Source organism: Pteropus alecto, unplaced genomic scaffold (assembly GCF_000325575.1).
Source record: "Pteropus alecto unplaced genomic scaffold, ASM32557v1 scaffold43, whole genome shotgun sequence".
Classification (NCBI taxonomy): domain Eukaryota; kingdom Metazoa; phylum Chordata; class Mammalia; order Chiroptera; family Pteropodidae; genus Pteropus; species Pteropus alecto.
The window spans coordinates 946,615-958,828 of NW_006435764.1; the positions used below are offsets into that span (position 1 = coordinate 946,615).

Consider the following 12,214-nt stretch of genomic DNA (forward strand, 5'->3'; position numbering starts at 1 on the left):
GAGCTGGGACCGCGGGGGCTGGTGTGGGCCGGGACCCCGGGGCCGGTGCGGGCTCGGGGGTCGGCTGAGCTGACAGGCCATGGCGGATGGGTTGACCTGCCTGAGTCTGCCGGGCCGTGGGTGGCCGTGGCTCGGGTTTGGTGCTGGCTCTGCGAGTGTTGAGAATTGAGCAATGTCTGTGGCTTTGCCTAAGTGCCCTTGGGCCCTCCAAGTGTCCCACAGAACAAAGGTGTGACTTGTGCTTTGGAAGCTGGAGGCTGGCAGAGTGGAGGGCGCCACCCAAACCCCTGCAGTCACCTCCGCCCCCAGGAGTGGGCGCAGGTGGCCTCTCTCCATAGCCGCCCGCAGCCGCACGCTGGGCCGGCCATCCTTGGTGGACCCAGACCTCCCGCCAAGCAGGGGGCCCAGGCCGGGTCACCTTAGTGGCCCTCAGCCCAGCCAGAGGTGTCCTCGCAGAGTGACGGGGCGGGGTGCCCACAGAGGGCAGGGCCACTGCGACCGCCCGTCGGGGTCACGACCTCACGGCGGCAGGTGCGGAGGGGGCGGGAGCGGGTCCCGGTGCAGCCGGCAGGGCTCGCCCTCCGCTCCCGGGAGAACCTGCTCCGGGACCAGGCCGTGTCCTCCGCCCGCAGCCTTCACCCGGCCCACGCCGGGAGCCACACCGACCGGTTCCCGCAGTGCGCTGGGGGCTGGCGGTCAGCAGCTGCTGCTGTCAGGGATGCCAGCCCCGCTGTGGGACCCCGCCCGCCCGGGCAGCCGGACAAACGGGTCTGGAGTGCGACGCCCCCTCCCTTTGGAGCAGTGACTCAGAAGGGCAGGGAGAGCAGGTGGGGACAGTGTCTCGCGAACAATACCTTGATTCTTTGGATACCAGGAGGGTGGGCCTCAGCCCCCTGGAGGCCAAGAGTGAGGCCTCCGCTTTAGGTCCTGGAGGGACCCCACGCCGGCGGGGGGAGCTGTGGGTGCAGGCGCGCCCACCGCGAGTGACCGGGGCTGTCCCCCGCAGTTCTCCCTGGGACGCACGGCTCTGGAGACAGACAGACTGCCCCAGCCCCCACCTGGGCCTGAGCCTCGGCCTCTACCGCTCTGGCTCTAGGCTCTAAGCCTCTGTCTCCCGTCTGTGCGTGGGGACGTGACACAGGATCTGTCACGACGGGGCGAGCACTGCGACCCATGACCTCTCTGGCCCCTCTGAGTGGCTTGGCAGCCAGAGCGCAGGAAGCCGAAGGCCTTCGCGTCCTCTGGCCACTGGCTGGGCCCGCAGAGGGTGGAAGAGGCCAGAGGCAGGTTTAGGGCACTCGTGGACTCTGGGGGGCTTGTTTCACTGGTGGAGGTGGAGCCCCCGTCTCCCGCCCCAGGAAGCCGCCGGGCAGGGGCCCCCAGCACGCAGAGTGGCTCTCGCTGGCTTGGCAGGAGCTGCAGGCACAGGTGGCGTGAGGGCCGCAGGCTGGACAGGTTGCTCCAGGCGACCGGGAGGGGCCTTGGGTGTCGGGGGAGGGGCCCTGCGTCGCGGGGGTGCAGCGGGGGCACTGGCTGGTAGGGGGCACCCCCACTGGTCCCGGCCCCTCACTCACTGAGTTTCCAGGACGGGGCCCCTGCCCGGGAAAGTCTCTCCAAGGGGGCCAGGGGCCTCCCGGGGCTCGGGGTGGGGCACCTGGTCCCCATCCGCGTGGGCTGGGTCCTGGGGGGTCTCTTGTCAGAGGTGCCAGTCAGAGGGAGCTCTGCGCCCCCACCCAGAGTCTTGTCTGCGGGACTCGGGGTGCCTGGCCTACCCCCACCAGGCACGAAGTATCTGGGTGACGCCCCTGTGGGCCAGCCGCCCGCTTCAGGCACTGGGGACGCTGCAGTGAACAGAACAGGCACCGGCCCTGCCCTCCGGGACGACGGGCAGTATAGTGACAGATGCAGTAAGTCAGGAGGGACGATGACTTTAGGGACAGTCGAGGGAGGGTACGGAGTGCTGCCGGGGACACGTCGGAACTCACAGGGGTGGTCAGGATGGTCGTCAGGGAAGACGCATACCCCTGACCGTCAGGGACGAGCTTGCAGGCAGAGGGACAGGTGAGCGGGGGTGACTCACAGGGGATGGGGTCGAGCTGGGAGCCACCCTGTGAGGGACATTGCCAAGAGCAGCCCGCAGGGTCCAGCAGAGACGGGAGGGGGAGGCACGGGACCAGGTGCGGGTGGCCACCCCCGGCCCCCGCCCGAGTGTGGCTGGGAGGGACCAGCCAAGAGGGAATGGAGAGTGGCAGCTCGTGACACGTGGAGCTGTGTCCCCAGCGAGAGACCCACAGGGGAAGACAGACTCCGGGAGAGGGCGAGCGGCACAGAGGCAGAGGAGGTCACCGAGGTGACGGCGGGTCCCCGGGCGCCTGGCACGGGGTGGGAGCCTGCGCTGGCTCTGCTGGGGGCCAGGCCCTGGTGACCTCTGAGCACATGACGGGAGGCCGTGGCAGTGACCGGCAGGCTTAGCCAGCAACTTCCTTCCCTGTCTGGAGGCGGCTTCTGCCGTCTGTCATGTGAGGCTGGCCCCGGCTCCAGGCCCCCCGCACCCCTCCCTGGGCGAGGCACCCCCTGTGTCCCTGTGCACACAGGCCTGTGCCGCTCAGGAGAATGAGGCTCTCGAAGGCTCCTCCAAGGCGGCCGCAGAGGTCAGTCCTGCCTGCACCCCCTGGGGTTCCCTGCCACGGGGTGTCCGCCTCGGCCCAGCCATGTGCCACCGGGAGCCGCTTCTCCACGCGGCCGGCTGGGGCGGGGCTGGGGCTGGTGGTTTCCAGTGGGAGGGACGCGGGCTGGGGACGAGCAGAGAACTCGGGGTCAGAAGACCAGCGTGAGGTCAGGCGTGAGGTCCCAGTGGCAGATCCGGGAGAGGACGCCGGAAGGGTGACGGTCCGGGAGAGCCCCCCATCACGGTGCGGTCAACTTCACCTCGGACCCTTTCCCGCCCGGTTCCGTCTCATGCCCCAGCCCCAGGGGAGACGGGACGCCAGACTCTCATGAAGCGGCCCACCTACGGGCACACGCAGCACCCCTGCCCCGATCCTGCCTTTGCAGGAGCCGCTGTCCCTGTTGGGGTGACAGGCAGAGTCCCCTTACTGTGTCCCCTCTGCAGCCTGGCGGAGGCCCAGATGGGCAGGCGGCTGGAGTGTCCACTCTGAGCTCCCCCTGGGCAGGGTGTCCTTTTGGCCAGAACGCCCCTGTCCCCCAAAGGGCTCACATCTGGGCCGGAGGAGACCCCTCCCCAGCTCCCAGGCCCCCCGCTGCAGAGGCAGCTGCACCCCAGAGCCCACCGGCCAGCAGGGAGGAAGCAGGTGGTCAGTCCCTTCCTGCCACCAGTCTCTGTGTCCTTGTCCTGGATTCAGTGGTGCCATGTCTGTGAGGGTCGAGTCACATGTCAACCCTACTGGCCTCAGGGCCCCACTTGGCTGAGTGTTACCCCGGGCGTGGCTGTGAGGGCGTTGAAGCAGATGTCCCCCCTCCATGCCCAGGGTGGGTGGGCCATGTCCCATCAGCTGACGGCCTTGGTGGAAGGAAAGGCTGACCCTCCCCGAGTAAGAGGGGCCCCACCCCGGCCTGGCTGCTGAGTGCGGACGTCAGTCCCCTCCGGCCGTCAGATGGAGCCGCACCGTCCATTATCCTGGGTTCCGGCTGCTGACTGCACGTGGGACCCGTCGGTCCTGTAGGCACACGACCCAGTTCCTTAGAAGAGTGACGGACAGATGGATGGATAGATACATAGATGGATGATAGATGGATGATAGATATTAGGTAAATGAGAGAGATGGATGATGGATGATCGATGGATGGATGATAGATGAATAGGTGGATAGGTGATAGATGACAGATAATTGATAGATAAATATAGGTGACAGACAGATGGTGGATGACAGAGATGCCAGCCACCCTATCGGTCCGATCTTGCGGGAGAGCTCTGACCCCCAGCCCCGGACCGTGTGGCCTCCCGGGGCAAAGGGACTTTGCAGACGTAATTACGTGAAGGACCTTGCGGAGAAGAGTCTCCTGGGTCAGCGGGCCGGGCCCTAAATGCGGGAGGCCGGGGGTCGGAGCCACAGAGAGGCGGGAAGACGCCGCTGCCCCCAGAGCGGGTTCTCCAGGGCCCCCCGCACGAGCCTCGGTCCCTGTCCCGCGAGACCCACGTTGGGCTCCAGCCCCGGGCCCCAAGCCGAGCGCGAGAGGGTGACTCTGCTGTTTTAGGCCGGCGGGCGGAAGTGCGCTCGGCCGCAGCAGGAAAGGGAAACTGCCCCTGCGGGCGAGGCCGACTGTCCCGGGCGGCCGGGGCTTTCCCTGTCGTCCCAGAGGGGGAAGCTCCGTCTCCCAGCGGGGCGCTGGTCAGCCGCCTTGCCCGCTCATGTGTTAATCCCCGGCTCGCACTCACAAGCCCAAGAAACGGCAGCGTGCCCGGCGCTCCCTGAGTGCCCGGTGCTCCCCGCGTCTGAGCCCGGAGGAGGCCAGCGGGGCGTCCACCTGCCCGCCCTGGAGAGAGGCCGCATGGCCACCGCTTCGGCGGGGGTGGGGGGCCGGGTCATGCTGTGGAGCAGCGGGGTCGGGCTCTGGCCGCGGGGTGCGGACAGGGTGGTGCCCGCGGGTGGCCGCCTCCTGCCCGCCCACTGCCCCGCAGGCCAGAGCCTGCCCCTCCCGCCCCTCCTGCCCCGACCCCCAAGGACCCACGGATTGTGTTTTGTCGCTTAAACGCCGCTCAGGGAGGCGCGTCTCCCTCAGGAGTCTGATCAGAAAAGCAGGGAGTTCGTCTCCCAGGCTGCCCGTCGGAAACCCGCAGACAGGCGGCTTGAACGACAGACGCGCCCCGTCCCTGGTCCCGGAGGCTGGAGCCCCAGACCCGGCCGTGGGCGGGCGGCTCCCCCCAAGGCCTCCCTACCTGCTGCGTGGACGGCGTCTCCTCCCCGTGTCCCCACGTGGCTGTCCCCCTGTGCGTGTCTGTGTCCTGTCTCCTCTTGTGACTAGGGCCCACCCCCGTGACCCCGTTTTACCTTAATCACTTCATTAAAGACCCCGTCTTCACACACAGTCACATTTGGGGGTCCTAGGGGGTCAGGACCTCAACATAGGAATTTGGGGGACACAACCCAGCCATTGTGGGCGGCAACCCTCTGCCCTCCTCCATCCCACCCGCAGACCCCCCGCTTCTTAGGCCGGCTCACCTCCTCATCCCTGAGAGTGACCGGGGTCTCCGAGTCAGCTGTTTGGGTCTCAGACACCTGCCGACACTTCCCTTTCTCCGCGGTGTCTCCCCAGACGCTGCACGGTCCCAGCCCCTTCCCCGGGCCGCCCCGGTCCGACATGCCCCTGCCCGCACCCCGGAGCCCCCGACTCCTCCGCTCACTGCAGCCTGCGGGCCTTGTGAAGGTTCTGGGTCCCCTCCCCGTCCTCCGGACATCCCACTGATCCCCGGTGCCCCAGGAAACAGAGCTAAGCTCTCTCTGGTCCTCCCCACGGGCCACCCTGCCGACCCCAGTGGGGAGACCCTTGGGTGGGTCCCAGTGTTCGGCCGGTCCACTGCAGGTGCCAGGGTGTCTGGTAGGGCTGTGGGCGTCTTTTATTTTTTTAATTTTATTTATTATTTATTATTATTTAAGCCTACAGCACCTGGTCTTCCTAGGTGGTCTCCCATCCAAGTACTAACCAGGCCCGACCCTGCTGAGCTTCCGAGATCGGACGTCGGGCTCGTTCAGGGTGGCCTGGCCGTAGACCAGGGACCGTGGCTCCACCGGGGTGCGAACCCAGGACCTTCTGCGTGTGAAGCAGACGTGCTCACCGCTGCGCTATGGGACCACGTCCTGAGGGCGGCTTTTAGAGACGAGTCCCAGGGTGTTTGCGAGGTGCGGGGACCCCTCCCCGCCCAGCGCCCCGGCCTCTGCTCCAGCCTTTCCTCCCGGGCCCCACCGCGGTTTAATTTGCATTTCTCCGGTGACAGACGCGTGAGCTGGTGTGGCTTTGCGTGCGCTTCTCGACCACCGTGGTGACTGCTCGCTCAGCCCTCCCCCTCGTTTATCGGGGTGTTCGTCTCATTCCTGAGTGCGAACTGTTCTGTACATCCTTCTACGTCTGACGCCCTGGTATTTTTGTTTGTTTGTTTTGTTTTTTGTTTTGCAAAAAAAATAGATGTTTTGCAAATATGTTCTCCCAGTCCGTGGTTTGTCTTTTCATTCTTTTGACTGCGTCTTTCAAAGAGACGTTTACAAAATCTTTTTGGATGAAGTCAAATGCATTGATTTTTTTTCCTTTTATACTGTTTTTTTCCGAATATTGTATTTCGTGCATCTTCACAGTTTTCTCTGTCCCGTTCGGTCTACAATGCATTTTGAGTTAATTTCTCTTGCCGTGTGAGGGGAGGGTTGCGTTTGTGCTCACGGCCCCCCCATTGCTCTGACACCCCCTCTAACGGGCTCCTTCCTCCGCCGCCCGGCCCTGACGTCTTGGTTGGAGATGAGGGGGCCGCACGCGCGTCGCCCGTTTCCGGACACGGTTCTGACCCATCCGTCCCCTCGGTCATGGCTCCTGCTGCTCATCTGCCCTCCTTCTGCTTTTCCTGACTTCCGAGTGGTAGGTTCTCTGCCTGTTCACGTACGTTCTTGCATCAGCCCATTTCTATAACGAAATTTCTCTCGGCGTTTAGGTTCGGACTGGGCTGAGTCTGCAGGTCAGTTTAGGAAGAACTAGTGTCCTCACGGCCTCGGTCTTTCCTGCCCCAAAACACCGCGTTTCCCCCATTGTTCGGTGTCTTACTTCCTGTGAGTGACATTGGATGGTTTTCGGAGTGTAGGACTTGGACGTCGTTTGTCAAATTTATCTCCAACGGTCCCTATGTTCGGCTCTCTCGTGAATGCTGTTTTTCAACTTGGACCTCTAGCTGTCCCTTACTGAGGTACAGAGACGCCGCTGATTCTGGGGGGTCGACCTTTATCGCGGGAGCCCGCCCCGTGCACGCGGGACCGTACGCCGTCACTCTTCGGCGGGTTTTGTAGGATTTCTGCACGGATGGCCGTGCCTTCCTCCGAGGGAGCCGGTTCCGTCCCCTGGAGTCTGGACGCATTGTTTTCAGTCCTCTGATGGCACCGGCCCAAACGTGCGGAGTGGCGTGGACAGTGGCGAGAGCCGGCGCACCGGCCCGCGACAGGCGTTCGGCGCCTCGGCCCCGAATTTCTACGATTTGCTCTTTCCACGTTTGGTCGGATCCGCCCGTGAGGACGTCTGGTCCTGGAGTTTTCTTGGATGGAAGGTTTCGTTAAAAAAGAAAAGCCACAGAAAAAGGCGTCCCCTGCGATGAAAGCCCCGGAAGCCGAACCCGCACTGGCGACCACGTCCAACCCTGACGGGCAAGTCCAAGGCCGCAGACGGGCTCTGAGTGCGGGACGAGCGCAGGAGAGGGCCGTTTCCTTGACACGTGAGGCGCTCCCTTTACGGCTCATAGAAACACTGGCGACCGAGCGGAGCAAGCGCTCGAGGCAAAGTCAGCACCCGGCCTTGCTCCCAGGCCCCTCCAAGAAGGGAAATGCGGGTGGGGACACCGCTGGTCACCTACCAGACAAGCAAACGCCGGAGCAAACCCTTCACACGCCCGCGAGTGTGGGGAAGGAGCTCCCTGGCAGCAATGTCGGCGGTGACGGCCTCCGCCGAGCGTCGCCGAGCGTGGGAGCGCGTGACCTGTGGCACGGTGGCTGTCATCCTAGGGTTTTGTCCCGCAGAGGCGCTCGCTCCCATGCGAGGCCAGGTGCATGAAGCATCATCGTTGTGGCTCGGGGCACGACAGCAAGGTCGGTGGGACCCAACCACGAACACCCGGGACCTCCGCTGGGACCCGGGGACAAGGCCTCAGTCGATTTGACAAAGGGAGGAAATGGACTTTCCCTGAAGGCCACTTGGAGGATGAGCTGGACGATCCGAATATCTCTGTGACCAATAAAGAACCGCAGTGACCCCCCACCCTGAGCAATCCCCAGGCCCAGAGGGGGATCTACCCGGAACGTGTCGAGAAGGGTCCACGCCGATTTTACTCAAGCTCTTCCAGAAAAACCGAAGCCGGGGGCTGTTCCAACTCATCGTGAGAAGCCAGGACCCCCCCCCACCGGTAGGCACCAAAGATGGGACAGGCAAGTCCCAAAAGTGTCGGAAGGTTTTAGGCCTCAGAGCTCCCTATCTGAGCCCAGAGGAAACGAGAAATCCACCTGAGAGACCTCGAGAAAGGCGCCCAAGGATCTGGCAGAACAAGATGCCGCGGGGGAAATTACAGAACGTTTGAGGCCGAGGCCAACGCCAACGCCCCACACGGACAGTGCGACGCGGGTCACGCTGAGCTCCGTACCGCTGGGGACGATGGTGTCGATGACGAGGACGGGCTGCGTATCTGCGTGCCCTCCTAGCAACGCCGAAGAGAAGGAACAAGTTAAACCAACCTGAGCAGAGCTAAGCGGACGAGCAGGAATTACGGCAAAATAAAAAGCAGAAAAAACGCAGAATAACTAACCGGCGGGGAAGCTGCTCACGAAAAAGAGACGAGAGAAAACACAGTTTGCCGACGGCCGGAACCGAAGGGGGGACGTGGGGGGACTACCCGGCCGGGCTGTCACACGTCTGGGGCGGACGCTTCTTCAAGGAAGCTGGCAGAGCGGGCGGCCTCAGGGGACCGAGCTGGTGGCCCCGCGGGGCAGAAGCCAGGCCGGCCCGTGCAGCACAGACGAGTCGCTCTCCGGGGGCCACAGCACGGCGGGTTTGCGGCAGCCCCTCATAACGTATCGGGGTCCCCAGCGGGGGTGTGAGCCCACTGCATGCACGACACTGCGGCAGGGTAACGTGCGGGCCGGGACGAGGGCGAAGTCAGCGGAGGGAGGACTCGCCGCGCTCGGGGCCTGCGAGTCTGCGTCGTTAAGATGCCAGCTCCCCTCACAGTCGTCCGTAGAGGCAACGCCATCCCAGCCGAAATACCAGCAGGGCCAGGACCCGCGTGGGGAGCCAGAGAAGCCGGGAGACGCAGAACCATCTGCAGAAGCCCACAGCGGGAGTCGTCACCAGCCGCCTCCAGAGTCATGTGAGGCTGCAGCTGCGCAGACGTGGCAGGCCAGGCGCGGCCCGGCCTGCACCTGGGTCTGCACATCCCGAAATAGACCCGCACGAGTGCGGGCCACTGAGTTTCGACCAAGACACGGAGTGGATCGCTGGAAAAAGGACCGTCTTTCCGAGAAATGGTGCTGGGCTAACCAGACGTCACCTTCAAACACAGCACGGAAGCAGCCTCGATGGACGACCCACGCCTGTCCGCAAATCAGAGGCCTCCCCGGGAAACGTGGCACCGTGAAACTCGTGAGAGAAAACGTGAGAAACACGCGGAGACTCCGGGCAGGCAGCGTCCGGGGCACGACTTGTGCAGCACAGTCTGTGACTAGAAGCATCGTCGAAAGGGGACACAAAGCTAAGGGGACCACGGACCGGAGAGAGTATTTGCAGGTCGCACGCCCGCCCGGCAGAGGATTCGCACCCAGAGCGCATGGAGCGCTTCGCACAAAGGCCCCGATCAAACAGGGGGCGGAAGAGTCAGGCAAACGAGCTTTACCGAAGCCACACGGGTGGCCGATGTGCGCACGGACGGGGCTCGGCCCGGCCAGTTCCGTGAAAACACCACTTAAAAAGCACGCGAGTCCCCACCCCACACCCTCTCGGACGGCTAAACCAGAACAGTCGATACGTGCGTGAGTCCGTGTGCCCGTGAGGACGCGGAGCAGCCGGGGACGCAGAATGGCCCGGCCACGCCCGCGAGCGGCCTGGCAGCTCCTTATCCAGCTGGCTGTGTCCTCCCGGGGACGGAGGGCCCAGCCTTCACGCCGCGAGGTGTCCGGCGAGACACGACAGCCCACGTTCACAGGGAGCCTGCTCGTCCGTGTTTAAAGCGGCGTTATTCACAGCCACCAAGTCCTGGTGTCCTGCGAGGCGGGAACAGATCGATACGCTGCGGCACGGCCACGCCGTGGAATCGCACGGAACACACCGCCAGTCCACGTGGCCCCGCGGACGGACCTCAGATGCACCGTGCCGAGCGGGAGGAGCCGGCCTCGGAAGGCCGCAGGCCGCGCCATCCGTTCAGGGGACATGCTGGAAGTGACACTTAGGGACCGAAAACAGGGGTGAAGGGTTCAAGGGTTGACCACAAAAAGGAAGCTGACGACGAAACTGCTCTGTCCCCTGATCTTGGTGGTGGCTGTATAACTCTCGAGATCCGTCACGCGTCTCAGAGCCCTGCTCACCAGAAAAGTGAACTTCGCTGCTTGCGAAATGATGACTCTGCCTCGAAACTACAACATGTGTTATCTGCAGTGTTTATTAATTTCTCGGCAGCCTTGAACTCTGAATCTCTCTCTCCTGCCTCACGGGTCATCTGCAGGTATTTCTACTTTTGTTGTTTTTTTTTTTTAATGCCTACCAATTATTCGATCGTTCAAGTTAAGGTGTGTTCGGTTTCCCTGGAAACCGGCCGGCTGACCGACTCCCCGTTTTCCCGGTGTTCCATCGCTCCTTTCCGTGAGCGTCTGTCTTCCCCTCGCTGACCTGTCGGCGGTTTCTCCGGCGGACGAACCGCGTGTTCGGGGTGAGTGTGATCCCACGTGCGGGTGAAACGCCTTCGTTTCTTCCCAGGTCCCGAGGAGCCTCCCGGCCGGGCGCCGATTCTCCGCCGCGCACGCGTTGGGGAGGCCGTCGCTGGTTCTGCGTTTGCAGAGAGAGCCCCGCTCTGGGTGTCACGGCGACTCCCGGCCGGGCGGCCTGGCGACCGCTCCCCGAGAGCCAGTGAGCATCGTGTTCTTGGCTCGCGGGGTCGCGTGTCCGGCTCCGTGGGGACGGAGCCGTGCTGCGTGCGTCCTTCTTCCCCGTGGCCCACGCCTATCCGCTGCGGCCCATCATGCCACACGCTTACACGGCCGCCTCCAGCAGCCTTCATCCCCTGCACGCGTGCGTGTGCGGGCGTGCGCGTGCGTATATGCATGCGCACGTGTGCGCACACGTGTGTGTGAGCACGTGCATACGCGTGTGCATGAAATGGGCAACATTTGACACATCTGGGCGTCCACGAGTGGCAGTCTGAGCAGAGCTGCTGTTTTCCAGGGCGGCCGCACCTGCGAACACATTCCAGACTTTTCAATGATTGCCTACGTGCCAGGTGTGTCCCGACACATCACCGCACCTGCAATTTGCATTTCCGCAACTGCCGGGGAGCTCCCCGCCCTATATTTATCGGGCATTTGGACGTGCTGTTTTGTGAGGTGCCTGCTGGGGCCACTGGCGCTTCTCAGTTGCGTTATCTGCCATGTCCTGGTTGATCGTCACGAGGCCTTCGACTCTGGGGACTCGTCCTTTTCAGTCCCACGTGTGGCAACAGCGTCTCCAGCTCTGTAGGCTCTTTTCACGGTGTATGGGGATTTGTTTTGTCCACTGTCTTGAGACTTAGTGAAGTACAAGCAGTTGAAGTGCGTAACACAACTCGTTGTCGACCGTGTCGGCTTAGAAGCCGCCCCCGTTTCTCCCCAGGGTGCCCCGTCCCTCTGCGGTCCGTCCGCACTGCCACCTGTCCCCACGCCCCCTCGTCGGCTCCGGGCAGCTGTGATCTGACGGCTCTCGATTACGAAGGAGCTTCGTCTGCTGTGGAATCCCAGCGTGCTGACTTCCGTCCGGCTTTCTTCCCTGAAACCGGCGTCCGCAGGATGCATCGTCGTCTGGCGCGTGTGTCGGCGACGTGCCGGTGTTGGTGGCCGAGGGCAGACGCGGCGAGGTTTGTTGGTCCCGCTCAGCGGGTGGCTTCCGGTTGCTCCCGGTGGCCACCTGTCCTGAGTCGAGCTGGATGCTTGGTGGGGGGCCTCTGAGGACATGTGTTTACGTGTCTCTTCTGGAAACTCCAGACGTAGAGCAGACGCACGCCGCACTGCGTCAGAAACCGCAAGGCCGTTTCCCGGTCTGCTCGGGCCTCTTAATTGTTTGTTTATTTCCTGGTTCATTTTCACCGGCCGAGTGCCAGCTCTGATTTCCAGAGCATCGGTGCAAAGTGTCCTGGGCTCACCGTTCTAAAGCTGCCCGGGGCTTTCCTTACCGAGAGCTTCTCTCATGTGCGCTGGACACGGTCTAAACCGCAAGCACTTGGACTGGATGACTTTCGATCTGCCCGCGATCGCGACCATAAACGCCCCCCCACGTCATC

The 12,214-nt window shown here is 63.5% G+C and overlaps 1 non-coding gene and 1 pseudogene across 1 annotated transcript; both read right to left on the reverse strand.

Moving 5' to 3' along the window:
• Positions 1-5,613: 5,613 nt before the first annotated feature.
• On the reverse strand, positions 5,614-5,729 carry LOC112479330 (annotated as a pseudogene).
• A 9-nt stretch (positions 5,730-5,738) lies between these two features.
• TRNAV-CAC lies at positions 5,739-5,811 on the reverse strand. The gene has a single exon. It is a non-coding gene; the product is annotated as a tRNA-Val (tRNA).
• Positions 5,812-12,214: the final 6,403 nt, after the last annotated feature.